Source organism: Neoarius graeffei, chromosome 22, assembly GCF_027579695.1.
Source record: "Neoarius graeffei isolate fNeoGra1 chromosome 22, fNeoGra1.pri, whole genome shotgun sequence".
Lineage (NCBI taxonomy): Eukaryota > Metazoa > Chordata > Actinopteri > Siluriformes > Ariidae > Neoarius > Neoarius graeffei.
The window spans coordinates 45,310,551-45,330,794 of record NC_083590.1 but is presented as its reverse complement, the minus strand read 5'-3'; the positions used below and the strand labels follow the sequence as shown (position 1 = coordinate 45,330,794).

Sequence of the window (20,244 nt, the reverse complement as noted above, 5' to 3'; positions counted from 1 at the left end):
AGCCCCGCGCCGGTGCTCGGCTTAGGTTTCACTTTGCAGTGGCTGTGTCAAGACGTGTTATGCTTTGCAATTAAAAAAAAAAACAAAAACATTGGTACAAAGCAAGCCCATTCACTTTTTTATGCTGATAAGAGAATTACAATAGTTTTTTCTGTGACAAAAATGTGCGATTAAACTGCGATTAATCGCGAGTTAACTATGACTGTCGCGACATTAATCGCGATTAAATATTTTAATCGCTTGACAGCACTTATATAAATATATATATATATATATATATATATATATATATATATATATATATATATATAAATATATATATATATAAATAAATATATATATATAAATAAATAAATATATATATATATATAAATATATATATATATATATATATATATATATATATATATATAAATATATATATAAATAAATAAATATATATATAAATAAATAAATATATTTATATAAATAAATATATTTATATAAATATAAATATATATATATATATATATATATATATATATATATATATAAATATATATATATATATAAATATATATAAATATATATATAAATATATATATATATATATATATATATATATATATATATATAAATATATATATATATATATATATATATATATATATATATATATATAAATAAATATATAAATAAATATATAAATAAATAAATATATAAATATATATAAATATATATATATATATATATAAACTCCTTAAGCTGAATGAGCATGAACTCTATCTCCTCATTGCTCCAGAAGTGCACGTTTCTACTCCTGTTGTCATGCCGACCGAGGCTGAACTTCCCGCTTGTGGTCTCGTCACTTCCGGAAGGGGCAGTGCTGAAGTAAGTAGCTCGACTACGTAGCTCGATAGGGTTTACATGCACCAAGTAGCTCGGCTACAATTGCATAATCTAGGTCATGTAGCTCGATTACGAGAAATCCAGTTCGGTTCGATTTCAGCTGAGCTAAGGTGTTTCCATGCCATTTAGAACTTCGATTTCAGTCGAGCTACGGCAGAAATTCAATTTTCTCTATGTGCATGTAAACGCACTGATTGGGTTCCACTCCTGCAGCCAAGAACAGGGATCTTCGAATCAAGAACAAGTTCCTATTAAAAGTGGCCAGTGTGTGTGGTTTGCCATTTTGACAACACACATCTAGTGAGCGGGAAAACACTGGGAGTGACATCTCATTATCTCTAGCTGCTTTATCCTGTTCTACAGGGTCGCAGGCAAGCTGGAGCCTATCCCAGCTGACTACCGGCGAAAGGCGGGGTACACCCTGGACAAGTCGCCAGGTCATCACAGGGCTGACACATAGACACAGACAACCATTCACACTCACATTCACACCTACGGTCAATTTAGAGTCACCAGTTAACCTAACCTGCATGTCTTTGGACTGTGGGGGAAACCGGAGCACCCGGAGGAAACCCACGCGGACACGGGGAGAACATGCAAACTCCGCACAGAAAGGCCCTCGCCGGCCACGGGGCTCGAACCCGGACCTTCTTGATGTGAGGCGACAGTCGCCGGGAGTGACATCATTGGAGTGAAATATCAGGGAATGTGTCACTCAGATCCGTGATATATTTTGGATTAGAAATGTGAGTTTTTCAACATGAGAAGATAAACTTCATATCTTCAAGTCAACGTGTGATTTTCTTTGTATTATAAATCAACACATTCACAAACAAAAAGTCCCCAAATTTAATCAAAACAACTCACTGATTTCCTCACGAGTGACATATAGAGATTTTTGTCCCGGTTTTGGTTCTCCATGTCCCAGATCTAGCTCAGATGAAAAATACAAGTGGCGTATTTCCCAGCTTTAAAAAAATAAAAATACATTTATATCCATAATTTTTTTTTAAACACACACACACTTATACAATGTATATATATCCCCACACACATTATATGGAACACACCCCCTTCCCTACCCCCAAGTTATTTTCCTCTCACAGCACAGTCTGGAGTGAGTTATTCCATTTAATCCACATTGATGTAGCAACAAATACAATGGTTAATAGGGTGCATCAGTTGCCCCCTAAAAATGAAAAGTTCCTCCAATCATGATGCATTTTTGTTTTTATGTTCCTTTTGGTAAGAAAACACACTGGGTGAAATATTTTGACAAAATTCAAAAGTTTAATGGTGGCACCAGGAGCTCAAAGTTATGGAAAAAGCTGCTATTTTATGACTTTTATGACAAAATTTCGATCACTTTTCATGAAACATTATGGCACCTTATAGAGTATACCAAATATCTTAGATACACATTTTTAGTCCATATTCTAAATATATTATCAAGCACAGTTTGAGTTTTAGCTGTTCATTGAATCATTGTTCAACTACTTTTAAACAATACAAATGTATTATGAATCACATTAATGCTTCTCAATCCCTTGCAAAGGTTCTTAACATGATCTCTGGCTCACAAGGAATCAATAAACGGAGTCCAACATTGTGATTCAAACCTTACGCGAAAACATAAAATAAGTGTTTTTTGGCAAAAAATGAACCTCATGGTGCCACCATTAGACTTTTGAATATGGTCAAAAATTTTACAGGATGTCTTTATTGGTGAAAAGGAACACCCAAACAAAAATGCATCAGATTTTATGAAAGTGAGGCCAAATGATGCACCATAAGGGCCTCTGCATGCTCTTGCAACAAGGCTTTCGCAGATAGCTTTTCGCAGACAGTTGTAATTTATCGTTGAGCGGGGAGTAATAGGCGTGCGCGATGTTATTCACCGCCACAACGCAAGGGGGCGCGAAGTCGCGAAATCGCTAGGAGTAGTTGGTGGGTGTGGTTAGTGGAGTGTTTATCCTCCGGTTACTTATAATGACTAGAACTGGAGTCGTATAGATGTACGTACTTCCTCACTTCCTCGATCAACCGCTCTTCGTGCTGCTCCATCTTCGCTCGTGTTTTTAAAAATGGCGGTCGTGAAAACAAAACAAACCGGGAAAGTAGGGAAGCGGAAGTGAGTGTACAGCGGATGTAGAGTGGACCAATCAGAGCCCTCTTGTCTGCGATGCTGTCTGCGAGGCTTCTGCGGTGGTCACAATTTTTGGGAGGTGCGCGCAGAGCGTCTGCGAAGGGGGGGGCTACGCAGACGCCATCTGCGACGCCATCTGCGAGGACTGCATTGTCAGCATAAATTGGCCTTAATGGTTAATTTATTAATGAATGACACATTGCACATTTCAATGGTTTACAGTTAAGACTTAATGTTGTGGAACGTCTAAGAGACAAGTTTGTTCCTGTTCATAATTATATTAGAGTCACAATAAACAGCTGGTCTGCTTATTCTCTCTCTCTCTCTCTCTCTTTGTGTCTCAGAAAACGCAGCTTGTCATTTTTCTGAGAAATGAGAAATCGTAAACTCCCCTGTCCTGAAGACTTACCCCTGCTGGGTCGATTATCACAACTGTTAAAATTCCGATACCCGAGACTCCGCCCATAAACCTTCAATAAATGCCTCTTCATGGAAAACGTCACCACATCATATGTTACATAAACATGATACTTTTAACAAACGTTTATTATTAGTCAGAGTATGTGGTGCGTCTGCTATACGTATGCTGTGTATCAGCCGTTACTGTGGAAACAGTAACGTATTAGAATGAGCACATTAACATTAACCTGTAGTTCATATTTCAGAGAGAGCGACTGACTGAGCTGTGCTGTTAAACAGAAACAGTACAGACCTTCTGGCCAATCAGATTTGAGAATTCAAGCATGCTGTTACGGACATGAATGAATGTTTGGGCCTTCCAGAAGTTTAATTCACACCATCCTCAGGAGCACTTCTGAGAAAACTATAACCCAAGCACACCAAATGGACGCAAAATGACTGTGCCAACAATAGCCACATGATCACATCCCACTGAAAAGCTCTCTCGGATCCCACAGCTGACAATAACAGTAGGGTTATTACAGTAAGTGCTTTCAGACCAAACAGTTCTATGGACGTATTAAGAGGAACTACCCAATGGGAAGCTCTTCCGAGAACTACATAACGCCAAAGGATTTTTTTTTTGGTTGCATTTCGAAATTTCGCAGATGATTTCACCATAGTAACAGACGAAATTTTCAAGGCACAAGAAATTCTATTTAGCCGAGAAAATGAGGCAGACAACGTGGGGCTGCACTGTAATGCTAAGAAATCAGAGCTTCAATCTTTCAACCAAACTGAAGAAGTTATTATAAAAGCTAAAGATAAAACAACCATCAAAGAAGTTAAACATTTCAAGTACCTCGGCCCTGGGACAGAGAGCACAGAAAAAGACTTCCGTATGAAAAGCTCTTGCCTGGAATGTCTGGCACAAACTGAGAAAAATATGGTCTTCCAAACTCTCAAGAAAACTCAAGAAGATAAGATTATTCACTGCTAGGAGAAACCATAGTGTTATACGGTGCCGAAACCTGGACAACGTCAAAATCATTGAAAAAGCAATTGGATGACTACTACACACAAATGCTCAGGACGGCTCCGAATGTGTCTTGGAAGAGCCACACAACAAATGCAGAGCTATATGGAGATCTCCCAACTGCATCCACAAAAGGGCAGCAACGAAGATCGCACTTGGCAGGACATCTTGTACGCCACAGTGACAAAGTTGCTCACAAGCTTATACTATGGCAACCCACTGACGGAAAACGACGAGTGTTGTTTTGTAACCAAATGAGAGCCGCATCTTGCCCGTCTGTGTTCTTGCTTCTTGAAGGCCGATTGTTTCGAAACAATCTGACTTTCAGTTGTTCGTTCAGTTCTCTGTTCATTTACTTCTTCCACGTAAGGGCGAGATATTGCTGCTGAGGCAAGCACATCCAGCAGAGAAATCAGACGGCTGCTCCACTCATTCTCCATTTTCTCCATACTGAGTACTCCGCCATTACTGCTCGGCTCAGGCAATTACTAAAACCCGGGACGTCACCGGTTTTAGCAACAACCGCGGGGAGGTCACTGCGCGAGCAATAATAGGTCACGTCCCATCCTGTCCCGGGTTTTAGCAACAACCCTCGGCTCACACTCCACAAGAACTGGTGCAACCAAACTTACTTTCCTTTATATATATATGAACCTTTCCTTTTCTTGTAGCACCTTCTTTCAATACGGGCTTATAGCCAACGCTCCTCAACAGATCAGAGGTCTTGTACGAGTCTTCAGTAAAATGTGCAGAGCAGAGGAGAGAACACTTCATAGGCACCCAATGTGCCCGTGAACTTCTCGCAAAACGCATCCAAATCTTTGCAGTTTGAACATTCTTGGGCCATGAATGCAACGTAAATCCAGCTTCTGTCGTGTTGCTGCACCGGCCAGCAACACATCTACATGGTATGGCGATAAATTAGATCAAAATGGAGGATCGGAGTTGCACTCAGTAGGGGTCGACCGATAATCGGCCTGGCCGATATATCGGGCCGAAATTCTGCATTTTTAGGGTTATCGGTATCGGCCATAATTTCCACCGATATGCCGATAACATGCCTTTTTGCAGCCATTTCGTTCCTAACACGACTGTCACTGCACGTCCTTTCCTGCACTCACCTCTCTGAGTTCAAGAACACGGTCCCACCCACCACAACATCTGATTTGTTTGGCACAAGAGATATAGCCAATCGACACGTGTAGCTAAACATTGTGAACTGTTTCAAGGCGGCCGTACGGGCACTCAGGCAGAAGCGGCACAAGGGGCCAATCAACACGCGTAGCTAAACGCTATGAACTGTTTCAAGGCGGCCGTATGGGCACTCGGGCAGAAGAAGATCCCACTTCAAGGTAAGGACACGCTGCTTTTGCCGCAATAAGTCACAAACACACAAGTTGCAAAAGCACATCATTATATGTTTACATTCTTCATCTACTACTCGTTAAAATTGTCCATTTGCATCTGTGTAGCCAGGCAAACTTAGCTTACGGAAGGAAGCACTTGAATTAGCCTACAACCAACTAGTCTCGCTGAAACTACATGTAACGCTTCCTTCACTACAATATAATCCTCCTAAATTGAGAATATTAGGCTTGGGCATTAAAAGCATTAGAATGTAGATGGTTACTTGTCAAGTTATTACATAATAGGGAGTGATAGCCTACTTTATGTTTGATTTTACTTTTTAAAAAATGCTGCAGGCAGCTCCCTACACTTGATTTGTTATTTAAAAACTACTTGAAGTTGGTAAGTCTTACTTAGTTCTTAGTGTAAAAGAATCCAGAGTGTATTTTCATTTATTTTCCACTGAAAATGGTGAGCTGTAATATAGTAGGGAGTGATTTATTTTTTTTATTGGTGAATATTTATTTTATTATTATTTTATTTCTCATTTTATTCTAACTAATGTTTGACTTTATTGTACAAATGCTGCTGGCATCTCCCTGCACAAAATTTCATGTTCAATTTTACAATTAAACATACATTTCATGGATATGAAGGTCTGTGTCAGTGTGTGCTATGTTTAATTTCATGTGAATTATAATGTTTACATTTATCAGTTGCGCATATCGGTTATCGGCATCCCAATTCCATAATAATCGGTATCGGTCCTGAAAAAAACATATCGGTCGATCCCTAGCACTCAGCTCTGTGTTTTAGTATCGCGGAAATGGCGATGAGACCGACAGCCTTCCTGCGGTGACGTCACAGATGTCAAGGTCATTCACTCAGACCGCTACCTGTATGAATCATTTTAATCGTAAAAATTACGATATTAGATTTATTGTTTACGTTTAAAATTATTCCTGTGCCATTCTTGAAGTCTCAAGGCATTTATAAACGAAAGTGAGGCCATGGCTCTGCGTATCTCCTTTAAGTGAGCTAAGCTGGAAATGCAAGTGAAGATCTTTCTATTTTGCTTCGACGGGTCAAAATCGTGCTGTATTTCCTCAATCGCATGTACAGTATTGTGCACAAGTCTTAGGCACATGTAAAGAAATGCTGTAGACCAAAAATGGCTTAAAAATAATGACATTAAATGTTTCAACATTAAATACTATAAACAGTAAGCAGTAAGCCATAATAAATAAAACAAAATCAGTATTTGGCGTGAGACAACTAGGGCTGGGTTCAAAAGATCGCTCCACAAGCCGATATCGATTCACGTTCAAAAAATACGAGATCGATTCAAAAGTGTGTGGATCGATCTCTTCCAGGTGGCTATAGGCACTATTTTCTCGACCGCACAAGGACCGCTATAAAAAGTGGGTGCCGGCAAACGAAACTGAAACTTAAGAACGCGAGATGGCTGAAGCTGCACAGCTAAAATCACCGCCTGGCCTGAAAGCTGATGTATGGCATTACTTTGGATTCAAACGTTACGAGGACAGAGACGAAGTCGACAGAACAAAAGCAGTGTGCAAACTGTGCCACATAGAGGTAAAATATGATTTAGAATTCAAATAAAACCTGGATTTTTTTCATTCCAAAATAAATCCTTTAAATCCTTGACTCTTCTCTCTCTGTGTGTCCCTCTTACACATACACAGATACATGCACAAACACATATGGGGCTGTTCCTGTCTATAGAGATCTTGCAGTCACGTGACCGGAAAGTACACAACCGCCATCTTGTCGGTCAAAAACACAGCTGAATACTGCTGCACTCGTGTACAGAATGGATCAATTTGAACCGACGGACTACATGGCTCATTTTTCTAATGAACAGATAACTAGATACATGTCTAAAATAAACGATCTACAGATTTATGACCCTTATGGCTTACCGGACGGAGTTTTCACGACCGGATTTTGAACTGCCAGAGGTGGAATACCCAGACGTGTATAATTACCTCATTAACTTTCCCTCGCTGTTCAGTGGTGAAGCACTGCGTGCTTATAAATCTCTGGACAGTTATCTCTACAGAAATTCAGGATTTGTCAGCGACTCAGATGTGGCATCTTGTAAACAAGAATCCTCATTGGACGGGTAAGTCACTTAAGTATTGAGTATAGCACTGACCAGCCGATTATAGAATAGAATAAGGTAATTCCAAATCGTCCGTCTTGTTTACATGGATCTGGCGTTGGAGAGGTAGAGGCTTGGCAGTGGAGATTTGAGTGGCTGTTTTCTGAGCTTAGTCAACAGGCCGGCTCTGCTTGTAGCCTCGCTTTTGCTTCCGCTCCCGGCGCCGCCTCCTTCGCTTTGCTTCCAATAACAATCCACAGAGACCCCGCTGGTCTCGCTATCTCGTCCGGAATGTTGTGCATGCAATGGAAATCGCTACAAACCGTCATTTTCTGCTGGAAACCAATGTCCAGTAAGTCCATACGGTTGTAGTGGGTATTGAAGTCCGGTACAGACGAACAACACGCAAAAATACACATAAAAAACGTGCACAGGTAGGGAGAGCTTGTAGCCGCAGCCGCTGTAGTAGAATCGTATATAGTAGGGTTTTCCAGAAGAAAAGGTAGAAGTAAAAGCAGAAGTAGAACCAGACGTAGAAGTAGAAGGCGGAATATGGCGTTTGACCGACAAGATGGCGTCTGTCACAATCTGGATCGGCTGTGACGTCACATGCAAGTGCTCCATAGGGACAGTTTTTACTTGAAAGTGACAATCCAGCAATATCTAAGTAGATCGATATCGGATCGAATCGGATCGTAACCTTATGAATCGAAATCGAATCGATCCAGGAAATCTGGATAGATTCCCAGCCCTAGAGACGACCCTTTGCTTTAAAAAAAAATAAAATAAAATTAGTCTCAGGTCCAATGAGTGCAGTTTTATGCGGAAATGAGCTGTAGGTTTTACTGAGCATCTTACAGAACCAGCCACAGTTCTTCTGGACACTTTGTTCCACTTGCTTCTTAATTTTGCACCAAAACCCAGCAGCCTTCATTATGTTTCCTTTTTTTAAATCTGAAAAAAGTGCTCTCTTATGGAATATGTTGCTCAGATACTAAATTTTTTTTCCCCCTGTAACGTTTAATTTTGTGCTGGAAAACGAACGTTTGGACTCTCAAATGTTTTTGCCCTGACCCAATAACGTAGAAGTCATAAAATAGAAATCTGTAACAGTTTGTATGAAAAAAATAGGAGGCTAAGACTTTTGCACAGCCCTGTATACACAATAAAGCATGGACTTCACGGTCAGTTTTTTCCCCCGTATTTTTAACACTCACGTTAACAGCTGTGGTTTGACATGGACTTTCCAAAAATGGTGGTTGCCGGTGCTGCACTGGTTCGATCAGTCACAGTACACTTCCATCACTCGTGGCTCCTCTTGTGCTGTGAGAGTACCTCGCCTGAAACAGGAGCGAAACAAACCCCTAACAGCAGCATTCTCAGAACTGTGATCATTCTCAGTCCCTGCAGGACGGACACAAGAAAGAGAAGCTTCCACAACAGTTCTCAGAACTCTCAAAGTTCCTCCGGTTTGAAAGCACCGTTAGCCATGCTGTATGATTGGACAGTTTACTGTTGATGTTTTCACAAGACCAATTACAGGGTTCCCGCTGGCGCTCGTCATACTCGTCATTGACAAACATAATCCATCAGAAAATTACTGGCGGTCGTCACAGTGAAGAATGTATGCGTATTCATCAAGTCATCTTTTATAGAAATCCCTCCGTTTGCCAAAATCCAACCCTAGTGAAGAGAAGCCGGAGTGTAAACAATGAGCACGCACTTGTGACCAATAAAAACCGGCTACACAATGACCAAGTGAGCGCCAAGCTTTTGACCAATCGCAGTGTGTCTTAATTGGCCTGGTGTGGTGGTGTGAATACCTCTGCGTGAACCGAATGCTGACAAAGTTTTTTAGGTGGACTTCTTCAAGCACTGAAGATGATTTAAGGGTGGAAACAGCCACAGGGGAGGCTCACTCAGAGCCCCCACCGTCCCCAAGCACATCAGACAGCGTCAGCAATACAGGGGTCGGTAAAAAAAAAAAAAAAAAAACTGCCAAAGTGAAAATGCTGTCAGCCGGCAAGCGACTGAAGGGCTCGATGTTTCGGACAGCGTGTCGAGTCCCCGTGGCTAACGCTGTGGTGTCATTAGGCTTCATCACTCGGACCATAGCCCCGGGTATTTACACCCTCAAAAAGAGTAAGACATTAATACAAAACAACTGACTGGGTGTCATCTGGGATTCTGAATGCTGTAATAAGGGTTGTTTTACAATCAGGGTACACAAGCTAAAAATCACATTTAACACTTATCTTCAATATCAAAAGGCTTGAATAAATAAACTTGGTTGTTTATTGTAGCCCTGTGATAGCTCTATTTACCATGCAAAAAACAATTTGGTGATAACGTTATTTTTGGTGAATGTATGGCAATGTGTGTCATATTTAGCAAAATTACTCATGTCATTTAGAAAAAGTGCTTTTTTGACCACAGGTAGCTCCAAAAAGGATGCACTTAAATCACTCTTTTTGGGCAATTCCATGTAAATGTCAACCTCACCATGCAAAAATAAAGCAACATGTAATACATCAAAACCACTCCCAGAGATATCACCTAGGCCTGTATTTTACAGATGTGAAGAAGTTGAACCAATTTGTCACAAGAATTGTTCCCTTCGCCTTAATATGTCAGTCTTTCTTTCTTATAATGTAAAACCCAAGCTAAAATCAACTTTGATCATGTACAATTCTATATTATTGCCACAAGCCACAGAAATGTATGCTAAAATCCACAAAACAGCAAAACAATAGCCATCATCAATATTATTTAAGAACTTTGATAGTTTTAGCTGATATTTAGAGAGTTTTTCAAAGGGTTATGGTGGTTAAATTGCTGATTTTCTAAACATATGCCATGTCTATTTCAGACGCGTCACATCCATAACGGAATTTCGTCACATCCATAACGCTGACTTTTCCTTCCGAAACTGCATGAAATACAGAATATTTTAAACAAAGATTTTTTAATATTCACCTTGGACCCCTCTATCAAATGGCTATCTCCATTTCGACATTAGGTTTACAATTTCACAGAGTTTGATAAAAATGTACAGTCACCCAAGAAAAGTGATACTTTTTCTGTCACATCCATAACGCATCTTTTATTGGCATTTTCCAGCATGCCCTAGATGTACTATGGGAATTGTTCTTGTTCTATCACTTCTCCAGTATGGTACAGCCTTAAAATATGCAACACCTGTTTAAATACTGGGAGACAATAAAACATGCACTGGGTCATTTGTTGCCATTTTGAGTTCAAGTGTCACGTCCATAACGCTGGAATTGCTCTTATACCATAAAACAAATATTTGGTTCCATATCATTGGAAACATAGTTAAGTTTTAATGTTGAATGCCAGTAAGTTTTGATCAAATTAGTATGGAATTGTGTCAAAAAAATGTCCTCTCCGAGACAGCTAATTTTTCAATATAAAATAACATCTAAAATGATTATTTTCATCCTAAAATGTGGTCAAGATATTGGGACATAAATATTAGAGACGACTAACCAGGGCTTTGAACCGGTTCAAGGAACGAAAACGAAAACCGGGAACTTTTTCTATTTCACATGGAACAGAAACGAAACCAGAAACTTTATTATTTTTTATGTTCCGGAACAGAAACGCTTATTAAAAATAATGGTAACCGGTTAATACCGGTTTTTATTTCGTTCCTCAAAGTTTCTGTAGCCTACAAATAGTCATTCTTCTCCTGCGCAAGTTTCTATGACCCGCTGGGGTTCACTTCCTGTGTGACGTTCGCTGACTGAATGGAGAGAGCGGGAAGGTGGACTGCTAGTGAGAAGTGCATTACTGAGTGTCTCTGAGCAAAGAAGAGCCTGAACGATGTAACCTCCCTATTGGCTGTTTATTGGCTGTTTGTAAAAATGTATCAGTTGTTGCCCTTCCCACGGGAATCATCGCGGGCTCGAGAGACGAGACCTGACGAGTTAGTTCGTTGGTAGCAGAACAAAATGTCTGGACACAAATCGGGTTTTCAGAAAAGGAAAGAAAATAAACGGAGGGTCGAAAATACAAAAAAGGAGGCAGAAAATGCAAAACGAGTTTTAAGGTAGGACAAATGGTTACTTTTCTGAGGCAGCCCGCCGTGGCTGCCTGCAGGCTTATTTATTATAGCCCATTTAGTTAAAATAGTTGATATAAAATGTTTATAGTTATGTGATGGTTGTCCTGATTTAGACTGGTGTTTTTTTTTTGGGGGGGGGTTGCGCGATGTTGCACCCGGGTCCAGATTAGGGCAGAACCGGCCCTGGCTACATTTCAGCTGTAGTTTATGAATGTATGTACTTGCATAGATGTGTACTTCCAATATGGCGCCTAACAAAATCTCGCGGCGCGGTGACGTCATGCGGTAGCCCTCTATAGGGCCTGACTAGCCTTTGGTAACACACTAAACGAATTCTCTTTCATTTTTGGCACTTTTTCTGTTTGTGTAGATGGGAAGACATACTGAGAATCCAAATCGCCAACATTTGAAATGATAATTGTTTTGAATTATTTCTTGTCTTATTTAATGAAGGTTGTAATAGAATTAGCCTACATTTGGCTTAAGCTGGATGAGACAGAGACATAATTTTATAGCCATTTGTTAAACAGCTGACAGGGAACGTAATTAACCGTTCCGGGAACGAAATTTTTTTGTTCTAACCGGTTCGGGAACGTCTATTTAATGGTGGAACCCAAAACCGGAAACGTTAAAATTCCGTTTCTGTTCAGAACGAACCAATAGGAAAAAAATTCCGGTTCAAAGCCCTGCGACTAACACAAAGCTTACAGTAGGGCTGTAACGATATGCGTATCAAAATCGAAATCGCGATACACAGAGCCACGATCCGTATCGCGATACAAGAAGGCAGAATCGCGGTACACCCTTTCAAACTCCTCCTCAGCCCAAAAACAGAGGCGCTTCCACACTTCAATTTATGAATACTTTACTTTTTATTTAAATTACATTTTAAACTTACTTAAATTACTTTTATTTTTTTATATCTATTAGTAAGTCGTTTTTTCGCCGACCTGCGACAATCTTCTGCGAGTCACGCAACGTCCACACTCGCCACTGGCAGAGCATTCGTTTCTTTTAAGCGGTCGCCATTCTGGTTGCGACGCGGGGAGCGAATCTGTAAACAAGCAGCTCGTTGGCTGGCTAGGTGTGCCACAAGCCAATCACAATCACTTGACCGGAAAGGCATGCAGTGTTGCCAGATTGGGCAGGTTTAGGTGCTTTTTGGCTGGTTTTGAACATATTTTGGGGTGGAAAACGTTAGCAATATCTGGCAACACTGAAGGCATGTCTGCTTGGGCGGAAGCCTTCTGCGGCAGTTACATTTTGACACGCGAGCAATGTTTCACCATAAAAATTCCGTAATTTCCATTTGTTTTCCGTGATCACAGAAAATCATTGGCCCTATGAGAGTGAGACAGTGAGAGAGCCACCCCCCAAAAAAATCTTAACGGATTTACACGATTTGGAAAAATGACTTTCAGAACCGAAAAAACCAGAGCTTCCGGCTCAACAGTATTATTTTGAGAAATAAAACAATTTTTGGATCTACATTTGTTCATTTTTGCATACATATTACTTATTCTCTGCAGTGGTCTGAATTATTTGTTATTAAATAGTTAATGTAAGTAAGTAAATGTTAATAAGTCAAATTTACTACTTTAAAAAAACATTTTTAAAAAAATCGTGGGCGTATCGAATCGTGGGTCAAAAATCGCGATATGAATCGAATCGTGAGTTGGGTGTATCGTTACAGCCCTAGCTTACAGCCTTATATTTAAAAGCACTATGGAAGTAGTGGATTCTGAATTGTCAAAAAAAAAAAAAAAAAATGTCCTCTCCGAGAATCACTTCGTTTCTCCCAGCCCTGCTTAAAGCGACACTTAATCTTCTTTATCTTATAGCAGATTACACAAAACTACCATACACACGTCAAAAAATCACCTGAAATCTGTTCTTTAACTTGTCCTTCACTTAAAAACTGGTACAAGAACCAGTTTGAATCAATGTGAATTTTGGACCCCTGTGACACAAACTTTGTACCCTGATTGTAAAACAACCCATAATAATTGAGCTTCGCAGTGGTGTCTCTGTGGTCCTAAAGCAGAGATGCATCAATGAGACATGATATATTTTTATTATAGTGATGATTAATTTTACGAGTGGCATTTAATAGTCAATTGACACTTGCCTCAGTTTCCTGCGGCGTTAGGAATGTTTAACTTAATAAGGAAACAAACTGAAGTGAACGACAAATTTAAAAAGAGCAGTGCAAAAATTACTAATAAAAAAAAAAATGTGAGGGCGGCACGGTGGTGTAGTGGTTAGCGCTGTCGCCTCACAGCAAGAAGGTCCGGGTTCGAGCCCCGTGGCCAGCGAGGGCTTTTCTGTGTGGAGTTTGCATGTTCTCCCCGTGTCCGCGTGGGTTTCCTCCGGGTGCTCCGGTTTCCCCCACAGTCCAAAGACATGCAGGTTAGGTGAACTGGTGACTCTAAATTGACCGTAGGTGTGAATGTGAGTGTGAATGGTTGTCTGTGTCTATGTGTCAGCCCTGTGATGACCTGGCGACTTGTCCAGGGTGTACCCCGCCTTTCGCCCGTAGTCAGCTGGGATAGGCTCCAGCTTGCCTGCGACCCTGTAGAACAGGATAAAGCGGCTAGAGATAATGAGATGAGATGAAAAAAAAATGTGATAACGTTTGAATGGGTGTGGGTGATAATATCTTGTAAAAAGTTAGATAGAACCTCCCCAATCTATCAATGCCAATCTCCCTTAAAAAAACACAATACAAGCCCCAGGAAAGCTTGCCTGAGCCCCTGCTCTTTTAGCTGCTAACGTATGATGTAAACCGCGATGTCATTCTGTGTTCGGTTCGTGAATCAACGGGAAAATCTGATTCCTTCACTGTTGGTTGTTTCCAGATTCTCCTCGACTCTGTTCAACTGTAAATCAAGTTGTGTGTTGAAGTAAAGGCTTAAGAGAGTCCAAATACCGCTTTTGAAAAAATTCCATGCAAACATAACCTGAAGAAAGATCAAACTAAAGAGGTTTATCTGAGCTTGATGGTGCACAGGCTGCCCAAAATCAAAGTCTCTCTCACTACACGCTGGAGTGCAGCCTACATTTTATATGTAAATGGAGAGACCTGTATCTGTACAAAGAGTTGAATTGGGCCAGTTTGGTTGGTATAAACCTGTATTAAGTCCGCTTTGATATGTACGTTATCCATTTTTATGAACTTTCTATTATTATTAAAAAGATATTAAAAAGAATTGATAAAAAAAAATTTTTTAAAAACGATATTAAAAAGAAAAGGAAGAATATTTATTTGACTTTATTTTTTGAGGAAAAAAGGGGAGAATATTTCAGAACCCAGGTGGAATTCATTAAAATTAGTGCTGTCAAGCGATTAAAATATTTAATCGCGATTAATGTCACGACTGTCATAGTTAACTCGCGATTAATCGCAATTTAATCGCACATTTTTGTCACATGAAAAACCATTGTAATTCTCTTATCAGCATAAAAAAAGTGAATGGGCTTGCTTTGTACCAATGTTTTTTTTTTTTTATTGCAGAGCATGACACGTCTTGTCACAGCCACTGACATCCATAATTTCCATATTACAACCCCAATTCCAAAAAAGTTGGGACAAAGTACAAACTGTAAATAAAAACGGACTGCAATGATGTGGAAGTTTCAAAATTCCATATTTTATTCAGATTAGAACATAGATGACATATCAAATGTTTAAACTGAGAAAATGTTTCATTTAAAGAGAAAAATTAGGCGATTTTAAATTTCATGACAACAACACATCTCAAAAAAGTTGGGACAAGACCATGTTTCCCACTGTGAGACATCCCCTTTTCTCTTCACAACAGTCTGTAAACATCTGGGGACTGAGGAGACAAGTTGCTCAAGTTTAGGGATAGGAATGTTAACCCATTCTTGTCTAATGTAGGATTCTAGTTGCTCAACTGTCTTAGGTCTTTTTTGTCGTATCTTCCGTTTTATGATGCGCCAAATGTTTTCTATGGGTGAAAGATCTGGACTGCAGGCTGGCCAGTTCAGTACCTGGACCCTTCTTCTACGCAGCCATGATGCTGTAATTGATGCAGTATGTGGTTTGGCATTGTCATGTTGGAAAATGCAAGGTCTTCCCCAGCGCTCGAAACTAACGGTGTCCCGACGTCCCGGGGACCATAAAAAATGTCATCGGGACACAAAATTATCATATCTGGGACAATCCCGGGACAATGGAAAAAAATAGATCTAGAAAAAAAGTTCTACATTAATATTATTTACAAATCCGTAACACATACGTAGACATTCACCTAATTTGTCAATTTTAATTTTAAAACGTTAACAGCGAAAAATACATAGTAGTTACACTTTCGATGCACCTGCATCAGTAGGCTACAGAGCAGCGCATTCTGTTCTAGAATCTTCGGCCGGTGTCCGCATTATATGGACTTGGAATGGAATTGCTACCGCACACGCTGCGCCGACTCTTGCCAGAACAAAAATGCTTAAGTGGTTGAAGCGGACCGACCGCGGGGAAGAAACTGAAAGCCCAGACATAACGTCTCCGGGACCTTCAGGATCCAAAGTGTCATCGCCTGGTCTGCAGGCAATGCTAGCAACTGAATGAACTTAATGAACACTGTTAGACACGTTATAAAATACAACAGGAATGATGTGGATGATATTGACAGAAGATACCGTTCAACAGAATAAGTGAGTTTTCTTGGTGTCTTTCTAGTTCAGAAAGTTTAGTCAGTCAGCAGCACAACTAGGCTCGGACCTGCCACTATCCTGATGTTGCTAACATTTGCACCCGGCAGCGAAAGTTCATAAAATGGGTAACGGAAAGTTCATAAAAATGGATAACGGTAATGGATAACGGAAAGTTCATAAAAATGGATAACGGTAATGGATAACGGAAAGTTCATAAAAATGGATAACGGTCTCATCTCATCTCATTATTTGTAGCCGCTTTATCCTGTTCTACAGGGTCGCAGGCAAGCTGGAGCCTATCCCAGCTGACTACGGGCGAAAGGCGGGGTACACCCTGGACAAGTCGCCAGGTCATCACAGGGCTATGGATAACGGTAATGGTGAAAATTATAAGTTGGCCTTATAAGTGCCAACAGATATTCAAGGTATAAGTAGATGAAATGAACATAAAAGGGGTCTTATTTTCAACTAAAGTGTACTGCAGATGTAGTGAGTTGAAACATTTTCTGAATGAGCTAGTTGGCCCCTTTAAATAAACGGATATCTATTCATACAGTGAGATCGCCAAAGTTTAATAAACTAAAAATGCAATAACTGTAATTTTGAAGTAGATGATGTATAGGACATGTGTCGCTTGTGTCTTGTGACTTATTGTAAAAATTATATAAAGGGTTCAAAATCGCATAGTTACAAATATAATAGTAACTTCATATGATAATATTAACCAATGGTTATTTCAGAGAGGAAAAAAATGGGGACACTATTGCTTCCATTCGGGACAATACAACACAGAATTCGGGACCACTGGGGGACACAAAGAAAGAAAGTTAATTTCGAGCCCTGGTCTTCCCTGAAAGAGATGTTGTCTGGATGGGAGCATATGTTGCTCTAGAACCTGGATATACCTTTCAGCATTGATGGTGTCTTTCCAGATGTGTAAGCTGCCCATGCCGCACGCACTAGTGCAACCCCATACCATCAGAGATGCAGGCTTCTGAACTGAGCGCTGATAACAACTTGGGTCGTCCTTCTCCTCTTTAGTCCGAATGACACGGCGTCCCTGATTTCCATAAAGAACTTCAAATTTTGATTTGTCTGACCACAGAACAGTTTTCCACTTTGCCACAGTCCATTTTAAATGAGCCTTGGCCCAGAGAAGACGTCTGTGCTTCTGGATCGTGTTTAGATACGGCTTCTTCTTTGAACTATAGAGTTTTAGCTGGCAACGGCGGGTGGCACGGTGAATTGTGTTCACAGATAATGTTCTCTGGAAATATTCCTGAGCCCATTTTGTGATTTCCAATACAGAAGCATGCCTGTATGTGATGCAGTGCCGTCTAAGGGCCTGAAGATCACGGGCACCCAGTATGGTTTTCCGGCCTCGACCCTTACACGCAGAGATTCTTCCAGATTCTCTGAATCTTTTAATGATATTATGCACTGTAGATGATGATATGTTCAAACTCTTTGCAATTTTACACTGTCAAACTCCTTTCTGATATTGCTCCACTATTTGTCGGCGCAGAATTACGGGGATTGGTGATCCTCTTCCCATCTTTACTTCTGAGAGCCGCTGCCACTCCAAGATGCTCTTTTTATACCCAGTCATGTTAATGACCTATTGCCAATTGACCTAATGAGTTGCAATTTGGTCCTCCAGCTGTTCCTTTTTTGTACCTTTAACTTTTCCAGCCTCTTATTGCCCCTGTCCCAACTTTTTTGAGATGTGTTGCTGTCATGAAATTTCAAATGAGCCAATATTTGGCATGAAATTTCAAAATGTCTCACTTTCGACATTTGATATGTTGTCTATGTTCTATTGTGAATACAAGTTTTTGAGATTTGTAAATTATTGCATTCCGTTTTTATTTACAATTTGTACTTTGTCCCAACTTTTTTGGAATTGGGGTTGTAGATGAGAAAACCAAGGGATGAAAAATAAAGTGCATATCACTGTGAAAATAAAAAAATGTTTTATTTTACTCTTCATTAGTTTCTTTTGAAGAGGAGTATTTGCCATAAAAGAAGAAAAAACAGATAAAAGTAAAAACGTTCATCATACGTTCAAAAATGTTCATCATAGTGTGGCTGGCGCTGTATTATCTAATTCTCACTGCTTATAACTCTACACCTCCTCGGTGGAGATGAGCTGGGAAACTGAAGACTGAAGGAACAGTATTGAAAAGTATTTTTCCAGTCTCACCTGTGAAAGGTAATCCCATGTGATCTCGTTTGGATGGTAAACCTGTTGGTACAGTTAAACGCAGCACATGAATGAGGCATCTTTATTCTCGGCTTTGCCCCATCCAATATGGCGGCGAGGATGTTTATATGTCTATGCCTTTCTCCATCACTCACACGTACTCTTATTGAAGCAGCGCGCGACAAGCCTCAACAGGAACTACGGGTGACTCGCAGGGCCAAATTAGAATTTGCGTTAACGGCACTATTTTTTTTAATCGCTGTAGAGGCTCGTTCGTAGTGAGACCTTGAGAAAAGTGCTATAGCTTACGCTGACGAAGTCTCTGTCCCAAAGTAACTGTTTCCACTCTCAGTGTCCGTGTGCCTTGCAATAAATCCACTTGAAACGTCTTGAAAGTTGAACTTTAATCCTCGTTTAACAATTACAAAGGTTCTAAGATACAGAGAGTCGGTGAGTCAGAGAGTCAGGTAAGAAAAACTGTTCGCTTCCACGCCTTCTCAAGATCTACCTGAGAAGCGCGAGACCGTTCTTATATAGCTGAATGAATTCTAATTCTTGAGAAGCGTGAGACAGTTCTAATTCTTCACATATTAATTCTAATTCTAATGCTTCTAATTCTTCTAACCTTGCCACATGTTATTCATCATTTTAATCATGAAATAAATTACTTATATGAAATTACACACTCAAATGAAATTATTTATACCTTTTAACATAAATTGTAATTCACGTCTCTATGAATTCTACTTTGGCCGCTACAATCGCGATAAATTGAGATCGCGTTAACGCGTTATTATCGCGTTAACTTTGACAGCACTAATTAAAACCCATTCATTCGGAGTCATAAAAACTGACAATGGAAGAGATTTCTTTGGGTAAAGATGCCGTCTTATCCATTGGGAAAGGTTTTCTACAGCGTAAACACAGTCCACGAAGTGCTGGTGCTTTTCTAGTATTTCCCACCAAAACCAAACTGAAACCAAAGACAGGCCAGGTTTAAAATACAGAAAAAAAAACAAAACTTCGTGCTGTTATTTTCTGGCTCGCGTCTATTTTGGGTCCATCTGAGCATAAGGAGACCGAATACAGTAAACAGGAGAGGCATGCCAATTAATCCACCAGGTAAAACGCTGTCTACTGTCAGCCACATCATGCCTTGGATGATGCGTGTAGTTGAGCAGGCGAGACTCCTAAAGGTGTGAAACCCAAGCAAATAGCAAACAAACCAAAAGCTTCCATTTTGCTTGCATTCTATTACTACTGGATCGAGCTTGCTCAGCATTTCGTGACACGTCTCCTCCAGTTGTCCTGACTGGTCATGGCATTTGTTAAGTCT

The 20,244-nt window shown here is 40.0% G+C and overlaps 1 protein-coding gene across 5 annotated transcripts in view; it reads right to left on the bottom strand.

Moving 5' to 3' along the window:
- Positions 1-20,244, bottom strand: part of cnot3b (CCR4-NOT transcription complex, subunit 3b) — a 140,430-nt gene that overhangs the window by 98,795 nt on the left and 21,391 nt on the right. The window contains exon 1 of one of the 5 annotated variants that reach the window (XM_060904856.1): positions 9,159-9,180. The exons of the other annotated variants lie outside the window; for them this stretch is intronic. The gene's annotated coding sequence lies outside the window, so the exon portion shown is untranslated. Of the gene's footprint in view, positions 1-9,158; positions 9,181-20,244 lie in introns of those variants that run through there. 5 annotated transcript variants of the gene reach the window in all.